Source organism: Protopterus annectens, chromosome 17.part0 (genome assembly GCF_019279795.1).
Source record: "Protopterus annectens isolate FY-2018-M chromosome 17.part0, PAN1.0, whole genome shotgun sequence".
Taxonomy (NCBI): Eukaryota; Metazoa; Chordata; order Ceratodontiformes; family Protopteridae; genus Protopterus; species Protopterus annectens.
In genome coordinates this window covers 529882783-529900156 of record NC_056751.1, presented here as the reverse complement: position 1 = coordinate 529900156, position 17374 = coordinate 529882783, and the positions used below count along the sequence as shown (strand labels likewise).

The 17374-nt window shown below is 41.7% G+C and overlaps 1 protein-coding gene and 1 non-coding gene across 3 annotated transcripts in view; one reads left to right on the top strand and one right to left on the bottom strand.

Moving 5' to 3' along the window:
* LOC122791569 (ras-related protein R-Ras2-like) overlaps window positions 1-17374 on the bottom strand; it is an 856887-nt gene that overhangs the window by 345391 nt on the left and 494122 nt on the right. The gene's annotated exons all lie outside the window — the stretch shown is intronic.
* On the top strand, window positions 11884-11965 carry TRNAS-AGA. The gene has a single exon. It is a non-coding gene; the product is annotated as a tRNA-Ser (tRNA).

The following is a 17374-nucleotide window of genomic DNA, read 5'->3' as shown; positions in this document are numbered from 1 at the left end:
AGTGCTGGCATGGCCAGTCTGGTGCAATCAGTATTGTCCTTGGCTTGTGCTGTTTGATCTTTAGCAGAACCTTCGAGAGGAGAGACAGAGGGGGAAGGCATAAAAACTGAGAGGCTTTCCCAGGTAAAGGACAGGGCATCCACTTTCCAAGCTTGACTGTGAGGAGTTCTGGTGCAGAATTTGTTCAATTGGTAGTTCTGAGGGGAGGCAAACGGGTCTACCACTGGTTTCCCCCATTTGTTCAAGAGCCTGAATATTTTGGGTTCCAGTTTCCATTTGTGTGGGTCCATGAGATTTCTGCTTAAGTCATCTGCCAGTGAATTTAGTTTGCCTGGCAGGAATTGTGCTTGTAGGTTCACTTGGTAGCTCAAGGCTGTGTTCCACAGAGCCATGGCTAGTCTGCAGAGTGGGTAGGAATGGGTTCCCCCCTGCTTGTTTATGTACCACGTAACTGTAGTGTTGTCGGTCTTTACCAATAGTTGTCCTGGAAGAATAAGGACTCTGAAGGCTGTCAGAGCATTCTGTACAGCTAACACTTCTTTTTGATTGATATGCAGGTGCATCTGTTTTGGGTTCCATTTGCCCTGAATGCACTGCCCTGCCATGTGAGCCCCCCATGCATAGTCTGATGAGTCTATTGTTAGGGTTTTGGCGCAGGGGGTAGTGTGAAAGGGAGGCCCTTGTTGTGGTAGCAGGCCTCTGCCCACCAAAGGAACTCTGCCCTTAGACAAGGGATAATAGGAATCATTGTTTCCAGGTCCTGAGAATGTTGACACCATACACTTTTTAGATACCATTGAAGTTTCCTCATATGCAGTCTTCCATATGGAATTAACAGAATGCAAGAGGCCATGAACCCCAGGGCTTGCAGGATTTTCCTTGCAGATAGCTGGGGTCTTTTGTGGCCAGTAGTTTGAAGTAGGTTGTCAAATGAACTTCTCTGGAGTTAGGAATGTCATCTGGGAAGTTGTGTTCAAGCTTGCTCCCAGGAATACAATCTGTTGGCAGGGTAATAGGTGTTATTTCTTCTCGTTGATGGTGTACCCCAGTGAAATTAGAAGTCTCTTTAGAAATGCCAGGTGCTGTAATAGCAAGTCCTGACTCTCTGCCTAAATCAGGCAATCATCCAAGTATGGGTAGATCTGAATATGTCTCTGCCTGCAAAATGTAATGGCAGGAGCTAGGCACTTTGTGAACACCCTGGGCGAAGTAGATAAGCCAAAGGGAAGTGCAGAGAACTGAAGCCTGCCCTGAAGCGTAGGAATTTTCAGCAGGATTCCCTTACTGGGATGTGCAGGTAAGCTTCTTTTAAGTCTAGAGTTGCCAGCCAGACATCCTTAGCTAGCATAGAAGAAGCTGCTGAAGAGTTAGCATTTTGAATTTTGGAACCACCAGAAAGGTGTTGAGAATAGAAAGCTCCAGGATAGGACGCCAGGAGTTTTCTTTCCTGGGAACCAGGAACAGTCTTGAATAAAAACCTTGTCCCCTTTGTTCTGCTGGGACAGGTTGAATAGCCCTGATACTGAGGAGAGAGAGCACTTGTTTTGGGGCCTCCGCCACTGGTTTGGGGGGGGTCTGGCTATCCACTTGGGGTTGGGAGTGAGTGGAAGTGGAATCTGTATCCTAGGGAAACTATGTTTAAAACCCATTTGTCTTGGGTAATGAGTTCCCAGTTTTTTGCATGCAGGGCAAGTTTTCACCCTAAAGGAGCAAGTAGTTGAGCAAGGCTTGGTAGAGTTAAGGACAAGTCATTGTGCCATTTTTCCATAGGGGGGGGTGGATTACTACTCACTGCTTTGGAAGTGGGGGTCCCCCACTGCTTAGATCTGTGCATAGCCCGAGACTTGGTAGTCTGCTGCTCCTGGGTTTGGACTGAGAAGTCCTGGAAGGGACTGGAAAGGACCAGTTGTTTGAAGGCCAATGCCTACTGCATCTAGGTGACTGTACTTGTAAGAAATCTTTAATAGTTTGCATAGATTTAAGCTTTTTTCTCCATCCTTTTGAGGACTTCTGCTTTGTTGCCAAAAAGGCGCTCTTGGTGTAAGGGTGAATCTAGTAATTTAGCTTTAACATGATCTGGCAAGTTTTATTCCTTAAGCCAAGCATGCCTTCTAAGTACAAACCCAGTGACAGCAGCTCTGCAAGACGCTTCTAAAGTATCAAAACCACATTGCAAAGTATGTTCACCTAGTTGGTCAGCAGAATGCATTAGCTCTTGTAAATCTTTGTGTTCAGCACAGTCAGGAATCATCATTTTTTGTTTAATTAATCCCATAATATGCTGCTGATACTTTAACATATGAAACTGGCAATTTAAAGCCCTAGTGGCCAAAGTAGCAGAAGTATATACCTTCTTACCCCATCCGTCTAAAGCTCTAGAATCCCTATCAGAAGGGGTAGGGATTTTTGGCAATAGTAGCCTTAATGCCTTTTGGTCCTTGGGAAATGGTCTTTGGATCTGCAGTAGGATTCTTGAAAAGGAGTTTGAGAGAGTCAGGTACTCTGTAGTACCCGTCAGGTTTCCTGGGAGCTGGAGGCAAAGTGTCTGTGGTAAAGCTGGATTCCAAGAAAACATCATCTACAATCTCCAGAACAGGAGGGATAGCTAGAGGCCTGTGTTGAGGCAGGTTTAAAAATTCCCTAAGTCTCTTTCTGGACTGAGAATAGTCCTGGCTTTCTCAGCGGAAATGCTCCCTAAGGGTATGCAAGGTTTCACCAAAAGAAAAATCTTCTGGAAGGGAAGCAGAGGAAATGGAATCCACTGCATCAGAATCCTCATTAAGTAGATAAGGGTAAATCCTGATAGTCAGAAGGAATGGAGATATCGAATTCCTGATCAGAAGAATCAGAAAGAAAATCAGTTCCAGGTCTCACAGAGGGAAGGCTGGCTTCGCCTAATTAAGGTAATAAGGTCTTCAGCCATTCTAATCATTTGTTTTTGAGGCATATGGGCCTGAGAATGAGCTTTGGTCGTCGGTTTTCTAGGCTTAGTATGAGCCTTAGGCCTGAAGAATTTGGTATTCTTAGCTTGAAACGAAGTTGTCGGTTTGATATAAAAATTGGTAGGCCTGAATACACCCTCAGAAGCCGGTGCCTGCACAGTGGGTCCGGACTCACCAAAGGTAGAAACAGCTGCAGGTTCCATAGTCGAAGAAGCATCTTGTGGCATACGGACTCCGAATGGGTCTCAGTAGAGGCCTGAGAATCTGTAGTAGCGGGTATCCATGGCTGCGAAAGCACCTCACTGAGTACCGGCAGGCTGATGACTAGCTTGTGAGAAGCGTTGTCAGCAGTTATGGACCTATGCAGTCCGTCTCTGTCTTTATCCTTATGTTTTTTCAGAAGATTGGTAGTCAGATGGCTTAATGAAGCCATTTTGGAGTATGGAGATTGAGAACTAAGTATGTAGCTACAAAAATAGCCTGACGACGAATAGTTCAGGCGTTGAACAAGGCACAAAACCGACAGCGAGGGACTTCGTGGTCTAGGCCTAAACAGGTGACGCAGTAAGAATGAAAATCTCTGAGGTATTTGCTTTCCCCAGGCACGACAATTGGTAATTTTTTCCTGACATCTGTTAGAGCAAGAAAAAAGGATCCCCAATGGGGTAATTATCTTTTTGAAGCAGTCAGGTCTGAAACTCGAAAATGAAAATTTCAGGATTGGCCGACCGGCACTTGCGAACTGCTTCTGCTTCGGGCACTGCACGGCAAGAAAGACTGATGTAATGGCATTGGCTGCATGTTTTATACCCCTGATGACCTGACATCATGGAAGAAGCGACAGCATCTGACACAGAAATTCGAAGACTCTGGTATTCAGGCCAGCTGAGTGCTACCTGCTGGCAGATAACCCAAATGTGGTGACTGCAACAGTGAAACACAAAGAACATCAGTTGGTCTGATTCCCTGAAGGATTTTGTTCTGTCCAAGTAAAAACGTAATTGTCTGTGTATATCCAACAAATCCAAACAATATTCTCCTTTGTTTGAAAAATTTGGGAAGAAAACTGGCAGGTCAGTGGACTGGTTAATATTAGAGTCTGAGACAAACTTTGGGTAAAAAGGAGGGGATAGTCCTAAGGGATACTCTCTCTTTATGAAAAACGATGTACGGGTGCATTAGATACAAGGCCTGCAATTCTGTTATTCTCCTGGTTGACGTGATGGTTACCAGGAATAAGGTCTTTCAAGATAAAAATTTTATGTCACAGGTGGCTGCTGGCTCGAAGGGCTGACGAGTCAAAGTCTGTAAGACCAACATCAAATTCCAAGGTTCAATGGGCTCTTTAAATGAATAACTCCCTTTAGGAATGTTTTGCAGATGTGGTGAGACATCAGGGAAAAATCATCAAAGTCATTATGGAAATCTGAAATCGTTGCGAAATGAACTTTAATAGTAGAAGCTGAAGCTCCTGACTGGAGTAAAGGTGACAAATATTCCAACACTTTATTAATAGAAGCTGAAAAAGGGTCTAGGCCTTTTCATTGAGACCAGATCACAAATCTGTTCTATTTACTAAGATAAAGTTTCCTGGTGGACAGTTTATGGGAAGCCAGATGTATCTTTTGTACTAAGGAAGATAGAGTATTCTGCCTGGTAATTACCAGAAGTGAAGGTACCAAGTGGTCATCTTGAGATTTGGTAGGTTGGGATGGACCATCCTCTGCGGATGAGACAGGAGCCCTAGAATTGGATCCAGCATCCATGGATGGTGAACTAGGTGAGGCCAAAGAAAGGGGAACCAGACTTGACGGGGCCAATAGGGTGCAATGAGGATCACTTTGCTTCTCAACCTTTGTGTTTCCTTAAAGAACTGGGGTAATAGGGGAATGTTAGGAAAGGCATAAAGCAATCCCAGGGCCAATCATGCAGAAGAGCATCTCTCGGGGACTCCACCTGAGGGGGGATTAGGGCTAAGTAGCTGCTGCTTTTGTAGTTTGTGGGAGATGCAAACAGATTGCAGCAAGGCTGACCACAATGATAAAAAGATCTCCACTGCTACTATTGGATTGAGAGAACACTCAGAAAGCAGTTGGAGGCGATTGTCTATTGCCATACCCTCATTGCTTTCTGACATAATGGCTAGGATCTGGTTCCTCCATGTTTGTTGATGTACCAGATGATGAACATGTCTGATTGGACAGCAACTGTTCCCGACGGAAGGGCAGATTTGAATGCTTGGAATGCTAAAATCACCACCCTCAGATCTAGGATGTTGATATGTGAATTGGCCTCTAAGGGGGACCAAGTGAATTGGATGTTCTTACCCTGAAAATGCCCCCCCCCCACCCCATCAGTGAAGCATATGTAGTCACTATGGCCTTGGGCTATGGGGGTGAAAAAGGGCAACTCCATAACTCTTCTTCTGACTTCATCCACCAATTCAGATCCTGCTTGCATTGACTTGTTATACGGATTGAAAAAGACATGGGGTGAGTTAACAGAAACCACTATGATGCTAGGAGCCACTGAAGCAGCCTCATGTGGAATCTCACCAGGGGAACTAGGGTGGTTGTCGCTGCCATTGACCCTAGCACTTTTAAGACTAAGCAAGCCAGGACTATGTCTTGAGAGAATATCACTTGGAGTTAGGATTTTAATCTTTGTAATCCTGTGAAGAGGTAGAGCAGTCAGATGGGATCTTGTGTAGAATGTTGCTTCGATGAATTCTAAGTTTTGAGTAGGTTCTGAGTTTTCTTGTTTATAGAAATGCCTAAGAGCTCTGCCAGTTGCAGAGTGTAGTATAAGGCATGTAGTAGATGCCTGGTGGGGGTGGTAAGGAACCAATTGTCTAAATAGGGAAACAACCAGAATCCTTGTAGTCTCAGATGAGCTGCCACCATTGCCATGCATTTCTTGAATACCCTGGGGGCTGTGGTGAGACCAAAGGGCAGTGTGCAAAATTGGTAATGACTGGGTCTCAGCCCAAGTGGAGATACCTTCTGGAATGCTTGTCCATTTATATGTGGTAATACACATCCTGAAGATCTATACAGCACATCCAATCATTTTCCAGAAAGTGAAGGATAGATTGAACCATGACCAACCAGAATTTTTGTCTGTTTGACAAACTTGTTCAAGATATTGAGGTCTAGAATCGGCCTCCAGTCCCCTTATCTTTTTTGGTACTAAAAAGAATCTCGAGTAAAATATGGATCCTACTTGGTCTGGTGGGACTGTTTGGATGACTCTTTAAGCAACTTCTAAATTTCCTGAGCTGCTTCATCCTTCTGACTGGGTGGAATGTCGGGGATTTGCCTTTGTAGCCTTGGATAAGGATCAAAGGGGATATGGTAACCTCTGGTAATTATTGTCTGCACCCAAGAATCTGATGTTATTGAATGCTAGGCCAAGTGGTGCAGAGAGAGCCTTCCCTGACTGCCTCCAAAGGTAGGCAATCGGGCCACTCCTCAGGAGTGCTGACAGGGTTGCCCAGAGAAAGAATCTCTGGAACCCTGGTTATGCAGGCCCCCACTGCTATGGGAGGGGCATCTTCCTGATGAGCTCCCCCCTCTGCCCCGGGGAGAAAACATCACATGTGTCCTGAAAAGGCCCTTGGGATGTCCTGAACCACATCTTCCCAGTCCTTGGATTCCTGGAATAGTGTTGTCGAGGAGGGGAAAAATATACGCCCACAGCAAAAAGGGTCTTTCCGTCCTTCTCACACTTTTGGGCCAAACAATGAAGAAGCGTCCACATGAGTGCTGACGAAGGAAAACTTGAAAGGGTCAGAGAAATCACACAAGTGGATCCAGGTGTGACATCTCAAGACAACTGCACCTGCTGCTCTGGCCTCCCCTTCGGTTGTATGTGCAATCAACCGCATGGAGGAGTTAGAGATAGATTCTAGGGTCTTAAGCTGGGAGGCAATCTTGTCACATACCTTGTCAGACACTGCTCCTGCTAGGATTCCTGACAGCTCAGTGATCAGGTCTCTTTGAAGATAGATAAAATGCGCCAGATAATTCAACGACCGAAGGGCAAAGGTCATTGAAGCATAAACCCACTTCCCTAATCTGTCCAATGTCCGAGACTCTCAGTTTGGAGGATGGACAGTAGGACTCTCCTCAGAGTTCTTTCTTTGTGGCCACCACCACCACAGCATCTACCGCTAAACACTTGGACCAGTGGAGGTGATCCTCTGGGGTGGGGAGGACTATTTTGTCTGGTCTCTGGGGGATTGGCTGTACAGTGTCAAGGGCCTTCCAGGTACGCTGCAAGATGAGCTTGACTAACTCATCTGCAGGCGGGGTCACCCAGGAAGGTTGGGCATGGAAAGCCTGCAAGAAGGCAGATTCCTCAGAGGAAGGGTTGCTGGGCTTCCAGTAACCCCTCTGCTTTAAGATTTCTAGGATGTCTACAAAGGAATAAACACTGAAATAATTGCAGTTCTAGTAAAACAGCATCCACAGATTCAGCACCAGCACTTCAAAAGCAGTCCACAGGTCACAAAATTCCACAACGTTTATGCATAAAATACACTTAATAAAAGTTAAGCGCTTTCATCTTACATCTAAGACTTCATCAGAACATTGATTCAAACATAAATTAATCAATTTATAGTCCCTTCTCCCATCACATGATTTAGGTACTACATAATCTAAACACATATTTAAAGTGCTAGTGCTCAACTTAAGTCTTTCCCTTTCCTACTGACTTTTGTTTCTCATATTAATACATTTTAAAAAACTTTTTTAAAAAAACTTTTTTTAAAAAAACACTATTAAAATTCTACTATTACTCAATACATATTTACACACTTTTAAACAATTGTAGCTTCCAATACATGAGACATTCAATTTATAACAGAGGCTTTACAGATATATATTAATTTATTCCAGGATAGACAGATGCATTGAGCTGTATCTGCCACCTGGTTTCTTTCTCCCCTACTGTTTTTTTAATGTCCCCTCCCCTACTATTGGGTTTGATTATTTCTAAAATACCAAAATGAAAAGTATTGCATTTTTCATTCTCCTTAATAAGTTTCCATAAAGCATTTTTTTCGTCATGTTTCTTGATACAATACAGATGGTCGTATATTCTATTACGTAGGCATCTGATAGTCTTACCTACATAAAAACATGCACACTGTGTGCATTTGGCTAAATATATTAGGTACTTAGACCTACAGTTCCCTTCCTTAAACCTTATAACAGTGTTGTTGTAGTTTTCCACCTAATACTGGAACTGTTCACTATGTATTGACATTGTGAACATGTTCCACATTTCCTGGTACCCAGAATGTCTCTAGATGTACCTTTGGTAGTAGTTTTCTTTTCTAACAAATTTTTAATGTTGTTTCCATTCTTGTGCACATAAGTGGGTACATCCCCCACAACTTTGTGCACTGCTTCGTCTGCCCTTAATATATTCAAATTTTTTACAAAGGAGACATCTTCAGGGGGAGAACATGGGGACCCTTTCCCCTTCATCAAAGTCTGTATCCTCAGTGAGAGATTCTTCTGGATAATCAATGTGCTTCCTCTTGCACAATCTCTTACTGGGTGGCTCGTCAGGGGGGAGGTCTGAAGAGGACTCCTAAGAGAGGGTACCCTGCAGTAGTGTGTCTTGCTGCTCCCATGCCTGCTACCCCAAGATAGTAGACTGACAGCTGCGAACCAGAGGATACATAAATATGAGAATCTGATGTAGAGGGTGCCAACTGTGAGCCTGCTGAGGCAAGCGCTCTCTCCATAATCTGAAAGGCAGGCCTACCTTAAGAGGGATGGGAGCCAGAACTGAGAAAGACAACCTCATAACTGGGGTCACACCCTGCTCCAAAGAGCCCACCCTCATAGAAGGAGCCGCGAGAGGGCTCAGAACTGCCAAAACAACCAGAACCACAGACGGTGCAATGGAAAAAAAATTGGTGTCGTACTAGGGATTCTCCCAGACAGCCAAGTCATGGTCTCATGGGTGGGTTGGCTCCAACTGAGCACAGGTCTACAGAGTGGATTCCGGCACCAAGGTGAGATCCACCATCGGTACTGAAGAAGATGGCACCAGGAGAGGCGTCCGCATCCGCTCCAAATCCTGCGGGGAGGTTGAAGGAGGAAGATAAGTTGGAGTCTCTGGAGAAAAAACCTCGGCTCCAGGTGGGAGGGAGGTCCTACAAGGGGTTGGAGTACCTCTGGCCACCAAGAGCTGATCTACCAAGTCTGACTACATCAAGCTCCAAAAGGCTCCTAGTGGAACGGATGGACATCCCCCATGGAGATTCAGGACTATCAATAAACAGACAAAGTGCCTGACCAAAGGGATCAATTGACAAGGAATATCAAGTCCTGGCTACGATTTTGACCTTCAGCATTGTGGTCAAATGACTAGAAGGTTGTGTTTGGGGGGAAGTAACCAGTTTTATGGGAGAAGCTATTATTGGTGCTGAGAGGGTCTGAGGTACTGTAGAAGGGGTCTGTACAATAGTAACTTTAGTTTGTTCCATAAAGTCAGATGGCACAGTGGAAATGGCCATAGACTCCAGTGCAGAGACGGTTGTCTGTGCCGATTTCAGTTTTGACCTCAGTTTCCTGGAACCTGGCCTTTGAATGATTTTAGCTTCAGAGAAGGAGGATAGGCTGGAATCTAATGTCTCCTCTTTTTTGCTTCCTTTCTAGGAGGTTTTGACACCTATGAAAAGTTTTTTTTTTTTTTTTTTTTTTTTTTTTAACAGCCCCTTTAGGATCAACTTATTTTGATGCTCTGCAAGGGTCCGGGCACTAAAACCCTTACAGAGGTCGTGCGGAGGCTGAATTTTCAAGTGGGGAACCCCCAAGCAATAAATGCAGGAAAGATGCCCATCGGAGTTGGGCATCTTCCTGCCACATTTGTCACACTGCTTAAATCCAGTTGTACCTTTTTTGTCAGCCATTTCTAAGGTAAATCACTATTGCAATTAACTGCCATTTACGCAGCCACACATACACGCACAACAGTGGTTAAATAACAGAGCTAAGTAAGGAAAGATTTTTTAGGGTGTACCAACAACAGTACCGAAAGAATATCCAGAAGGGTAGAGGAGGAGAAAAAGAAAGGAAAGAATACAAACTATGGTATTTAAGAGGGAGGGGCCTATATCAACTATGGTAGGAAAAAAAAAGAAAGAGTAAAAATTAGAATAAAACAGCACTCTCTCTCTTATACAGTAACAAAGAATAAGCGACTAAGAAATATTAAAGATGGAAGAGAAAAATATCAAGAAATAGTTAGAAATAAAGCACTTCGCTTGAGAGCACGACCTGATGCGTCTTGAAACTACTCTGCAAATGTGATCTGAAGGGAGGGGAAGGGAAGAGAGGCACTATGGGAAACCTTAGCTCGAGAGTTTTCTGGCTGGCAAGAGTTTGTATCAATGGCTGAGTCAGTTCCAAGGCCATGAACCGAAAGCCATGTGTCATGAATGAATAAAGATTTATATCATCAGATTAAATGTTTGCTGACACTCCTTGCAGATAAAGGATTCAAAACAGTTTTAAATATCATTTACAAAAGCCACACAATAAATGTTGAAATTCCTTTCAGATAATGATTCAAAGCACTTTTATAAGATTTGAAAAGAAAGTAGTACACATGGGGCTACTAATGGCACCTAGCTATCCCTAATGGCAAATACACTAAACCCCTAACCTGCAATGTTTTCATGCTCACTGTCTTTTTTGTGTTGACTTGCACTTTCAGAACATTGCTATGTCAAATGCATAAAGGGGCTCCTCAGTGGGGTATTGTTTTACCCTTCACTGATCAGTTCCAGGATTAGTCTGCAGGACAGCTATAGTGACTTGTATGCGATATACAGCACGCCCCAGTCAAGCGTTAACTTTGGTTTCTATTCCATCCATCCATCCTCAACCCCCTTTTCCCATTTTTGCACATGGGGTCGGGGTGTCACTTCAACAGTGACAATCCTGTAGAGCCAAGGTTTACACCGCCAGGTGGCTTCTATTATATACCATTTATGGAAAACAGCAAGGACTTCTAAACATTTGACATCTCAGACAAGAAGTCTTAGAAGCAATCACATCGGTCATTGCCACATCAGCCTGTACAGTGTACTAACTGCACACAACATCCACACATTCTAACCTAATATCTGTTTCTAGGTAGTCCCTTTTAAATAACACAATTTCACCTTGAACTGGACAGTACTGTAAATTCACATTTTCTGTCAAACAAAAAATTGATCTTACAGAAATTACTTGTTAGACATGCTATTGTAATACAAAATATTAACTTTTTGTTATTCTCTGCCATAACCTGATCTCCAAAAATTTCAGCCTCTCTCACTCTGTCTCTTACTTACACACAGAGTGAATGTCTTTGAGGTGCAGTTGCCAAACTAATTATCCGAGCTGCATATGCTGGCATTCGTACCTTTTTACAATCAATAAGAATTTACTCCTTTTTTGTAAGCACAAATGGATATTTAGGGCTCTAACCTCAATAATTTAACTTCCAACAAAAGGGTTGTGCTAGCCAGAAAGCTAGAGTAATAACAAAACCTATGCTAGACCACTGTTCTTAATTGGCAGATTAGCCAAAAAATTAAGGCTATGATCTGATGAGCTTCACTCTGCACTCCACAGTTCAATTTCCTCATCTGTTAAAAGCTTCACACTCTACTCCACAGTTCGACTCATCTGTTAATAAACTCTGCACTGCACAACAGTTTGATTTCCTCATTCTCCATTTGTCTGCAGTGTAACTGTGAGCAAATCATTTAACCAGAATGGAATCCCAGTTCTCCACTGAAAATAGCATTTAACCAGAATAGAATCCCAGTTCTCCACTGAAAATAGGCCTTAGGAGGGGAAGTGGTTAACTACTGTGACTGTAGTGTATAGGGTCCTGGGTTTGAGCCTTGCAGAAGCTGTTTATGGGTGTGGTAATTGTGGCCGAGTGGTTAAGGCGATGGACTAGAAATCCATTGGGGTTTCCTCGCACAGGTTCGAATCCCGTCGATTACGGTGGTGTTTTTGGTTGGGAGGGTGGCCTAATGGTTAAGGTGTTTGCCATACAAACACAAGGTGCGGGGTTTAAGTCTCACAAGGGATAATTGGCTAGGCTTAAAATGGCTCACAAGGGCAGTTAGCTTAGTACTAACCTATGAACCTATGAACACAAAAGAAATGCACTTAAACAATAGCACTTGGACAAAATACAACTTCAGCAAATAAGATTAGTGCATTTGATGTGTTCCTCTCTTCCAGTAGTGCACATAATGACTGCGATAAATATATTAATTCTAAATTGTGCAGGGGGACAAAGTCACTCATGATAGTTGTGGGGGACATGTCCCCTGAAAAAAAGCCAACCTGAAAGGCAAATCAATGTTATTTTTAGACAACTCACATTTCAAGGAACTGACTTGCAGTATTACCAGGTGCTGTCAGCAGTGAAGTTGAAAGTACCCAGGATAAAACAGGGTTCATTTCTACAGTTTACAGAAAGCCGACTTTTTCTAAAAGTTACCTGCATTTTTCCAGTTCCCACCCTGGGTATCAAAAGAGAGGTATTGTCAAGGGACAGTTCGTTAGGGCTTCCCCGCATGACCTCACAGGACCTGTTATTCAACATCGAGTGTGACAAGTTGTCTGAGATGTTTCTGGAGAGGGGGTACCCCAGTAACATGATAGATTCTGTCAAGGAAGAAGTGTCAAAAGCGAGATCCACCAGATTCAAGCCTATTTTACGGGTGGGTTCCTTGAACAAATTGCAGGTCAACACCCAGATGGACCTTTTTAGGAACCAGTTACTATACATCACTGATTTTAGCAGTAATATTGGTAACATTAGTAGAATCATAAATAATGAATTCAAGTCCTTTCAGGAACTAACGGACCTTGGTAGATTTAAGAATGTTTCTTTTAAAACTGTGTATAGGAAAGGTGTCAACATAAAAAGAATTTTGGAGCAGGATAATACACCACCCTACCAGGAAAGTCCACGTACAGGGACTTACAAGTGTGGACGGTGTTCACAGTGTAAACACATTCTTAATCAAGACTTTGTGTATTTGGAGAGTAGAAATAGGAGGATAATTTCCAGAAAATTGTATAATTGTTCATCCTACGGGGTTGTCTACCTGGCGGTGTGTCAAGCCTGCCAAGCATTTTATGTAGGCAAGACCAAGAGGCAACTCCGTAGAAGAATATATGAACATTATTATGATATGAAAAAATGTGATACAAACAATGCACTATATAAGCACCTTACTACATGTTCTGGAGCGATTTTTTCCTTCTTTGTTTTAGATTCTGTCCTTAAGGAAGCCAGGGGTGGTCCATGGGAGGTCATTTTATCCCATAGGGAAACATATTGGCAAATTTTGTTGGAATCTTACAGATTTCCCGGGATCAATGATTCTGTGTCCATCATTCCATATTTGAAACTTAAATCTGACAAAATCTGAGAAATATCTTATCCAGTTAATAAAATATATATATTTTTTATTTTATATTTACATGATATATAATATTGATGGTGTTTTATTTGTATACACAGATTTTGTAAGCTTTTAGCGTTTTTTAAAATCAGTCTAGACAACATGGTAAAAATGTTGAGGATTTTAAATATTTATTTCAGGTTTTAATGTGGTGGTACTAATTAACTTGGGCGGAGTGCTTAATTAATTTAGTATTTAAACTGATGTAATCCATCTGCTTTCATCTGATGAAGTCATAATCCTGACGAAAACGTTTGTGTACTGAGTGGCGTTAATAAACTTATATTTGTGTTATTGAGCATTGAGCCTTTAATTGTAAGCTGCTAATACCACGTTTCCACTAATTTTCTGCTGGAGTTTGCCCTGGACCGTCTTTCTACTTGGTTGGTGTGGTTTTTTGTCTTCGTGAAGTTGAAAGTACAGCTTTAAACACAGAAAGCTGCATGCAATAACATGTAAACTGCAAGATGAGACATACTCCTTTAATTATCAGATTATGAACTGGCTGGCATTATCCCTTTTGGAATCTTATGCAGGGAATATGATGCATTTTCTGCAGATGACCGATGGTTTTAATCCAATGTGAATTTACAGCTACTGAAACCAATACAGCTGTACAAGCCACCCAGATAAGCCAGGAACTGTGAAAACCATGGCAGGTTTGTGATCTGATGAACACATACCATTCTTTCATTTGATCAGCAGCACTTTACATGACTCATACTAAACACACATTTCCTACTTGTTTATGCATCATGAGCCAGTACACAGTTCCTATGATGTAGCTGTTCTTGTATGCATTTCTTAGCATCGTTTGTGAACTTTTTGCATGCAGTACTTATTTAAGGACTGCAGATATCTAACAGTGGATTACTACACAATCTTGCACAGTTATATCCTCTTATGATGCATTGACGACATAAATGATGGTGCAAAGGTGATCAATGTACTTAGTGAGACAGAAGCATAAATGCTGATACGTCTTCACACCACTGTCAACTACACTAACAAGTTAAGAAATATCTGTCCTTTTCACTTATAGGAATGGGTCAGCTTTACTGGACTCTTATAACGTCAGAAGTGGTGCAGTTGATGTCACTGTTAAAGGGCAGGCCAACAGCTATTCCAAAGACATTCTCACCCCCCACAGTTATCCTGATCACATTACTCAAGGAATAAAAACAACTGGGGGGTTGCTGCTGTTGTTTGAGTTACTGGCATTTTATAAAGACTCGTGAATGTGGAGGATTTATCATTCGGATGACTAACAGTGCTGTCAGTGCAAGGCCCTGAATATGCTAATGGCGACACTTGTTAAAAAGCAGCTGTCTTAAAATTCCTAATGTTGTCACCTCCTGCCTGTTGCTTTCAAGAACTATGTAGTAATATGAGTCACCATTAAGGAAAAGAAAGACAAATAATATATTCCAATGCATCATGAGAAGCCTTCTATAACGGGTACATCCTCGGATTCGGAGGAGTCCTGTTCAGAGTGATTAACCACACTGACTTGTGAAATCTCACGGCTGGTCCCAAAATGCTTGACCAAAGTGATATGTGATGCTGACTGAATTGGAATAGACCATTTTATCAAGTTTTTGCAACTTGGTACTACATCTACATGATTTACAGTGCTAGACCGAGCCGGGACTTTATTATTAAATGTCACTATCCAAGCTTCATGGTTTACTGTGCTTATGTATTGTATGTCCGTCATGCTGGTTTCTTCAGTGCATATCTTTGAAAAAAAGTGACAACGGACCAATCAGGTGGGATGGCAGATTCTTTAGTGGGCTGAAGAGCAAGCTACAGAAATTGATAATCGTACTTGTAGAAATCATTTTAATACCTTTCTCATAAATTATCAATTAACCCCTGGGTGTTTTCAGACAGAAAATATTAAAATGAACATTTTAAAAAAATGTATAACCATCATCATCATCATGAGGAATGCTCCTGCAGAAAACCTACGTCAGTTTCACAAAAAGGGCTTGCCTTGGGTGATAAAAGCCCCAAAACAAAGTAAAATTTGAATTTTATCCACGTGCATTAAGATAGTATGTACCACAGACTATAGATAAAAAATTACCTTGCTAGCAGCTCACAGAACAGATTAAGGCTATGATCTTTTAATATGCTTCTTTCTGTATTCTAGGGTTTGATTCCCTCAGTCTCCACTTGCCCACTGTGTGAATGAGCAATTTACTTATCCAGACACTGATCCTGTGTTGCCCTGAAAAGGGGGAGGGGGGAATTTGTCGCTTGTATTCGTACAATGCAAACTGTAATAAGTATGCCTTTTACCACATCAGACTGATTACATTTTTATTTGGATTTGTAAAGATGATATGATTTCTAATAAATAGTATTAAATGCACATCTCATCAGTTATTTCAGCTCCTCCTTTAAATCAGGAGAAATTCAGATTTCTGTACATTTGGAATACCAAAGTGGAGCATTTTGTAACATTTAAAATTACTGCACTTTTCTTAGAAACCAGCATTCTAAAGACATCATTCATTCTTCAGACTTCTCCAATATTCATGAAAATACAAGGAAGTCATTATCACACAGTCATACTTTCATTTTGTCACCCTGTAATGCCACAGTCAACCTGTACAAGTTTAAAACTTCCTACACAATTTCTAATACTCATGTTTCTTTTCTGAAAACAATCTGCAGCCAAGCAGCACAGTACAGAACAGCAGATGTATACATCAGCCAGTCGTAGTTATTCATAATGAAATACTTTTCTAAAAAAAGAAATTGCTACTTTACTAAACTCACTGCACCTAATAAACAGTATACATGGTTTTCTTCTTTCTATTCTGTTGTAAATTCATGCACTTCCCGTTACCCAGCATTTGACATTGCAAGTGCTTTTTCGAGGAAATAAAATGAAGTGCAACTGGTTTACCCTACCAGAACCTAGAAAACAAATATATTACATACAGAAACAAAAGGCAGAAGATGAAGCTAGGTTCCACAATGCAAGTCTTCATTTTTACAATGAGCTTCCTTTTTTAAAGCAAACCAGTTTTCTTCTTACAGATGAATGCAGTTCATGTCCTACAACTGAAGTACAGTAAATGACTTGTAAGCATTTTAGAGTTCTCAATAAACTGGCATAACACTGAGTTAAGCTCTGGCAGTGTGAATACACATCTGAAAAAAGAAAAGATCCAACCAGGAGTATAACATATCTGCACCAGAAAGGGTCATGTAGTCTAAGCTATTATCTAATTAAAGTTATTACCTTGAAGGAGACAGGTTTTTAAACTAATGTACCCAAGGGTAAGGAACCATAGAGCCCACCAACGATATTGGCAAACAGTGTTCAGTCACGAGTATAAATCAACTGGTCATATGAAAGGAAGGCAGTTTTGACTATTCTGTGGAAGTGCATTGCTGAGGAGAGGGCTGGAGTCCAAAAGAAGGTGGCATCTCGTTGCTGCCAGAAGGTATTACAATGTCATAAAATGCACTTCAGACGAACAGGTATTTAGCAATTACATTTACTGCATACACTGAAGCTCATCTGGTGAGAAGCTATCAAGCCATTTCAGATTCCCCCAGTATATTACTTTCCATTACAAGAATGTGATTTTGAGGTCAAAACCTTCAGCTTCACTATGCGTCTCTGTTTAAAGAAATCCTAATGTTAGACTCAGTGAGGCAGTTGCCCTGAGGAAAAATTTGTTAATAAAAGAAAGCACTTTCAGATTGAAGTTGCCATCTTAAAGCCAAGAGGAATTAAAAATTTAGACTGGCAATATGTTTTAACTTAATAATTGATTCTTCCTGTTCATTGGCATACTTTAAATGATGTGTGTTATGTACAAGACGTATTCAGCATGTTTTTTTTTTTTTGACTCTCTGGAAGGCTTTAAATCAAAGGTACCAGAAGAACAAATAATTCCAGTTGCAGGGG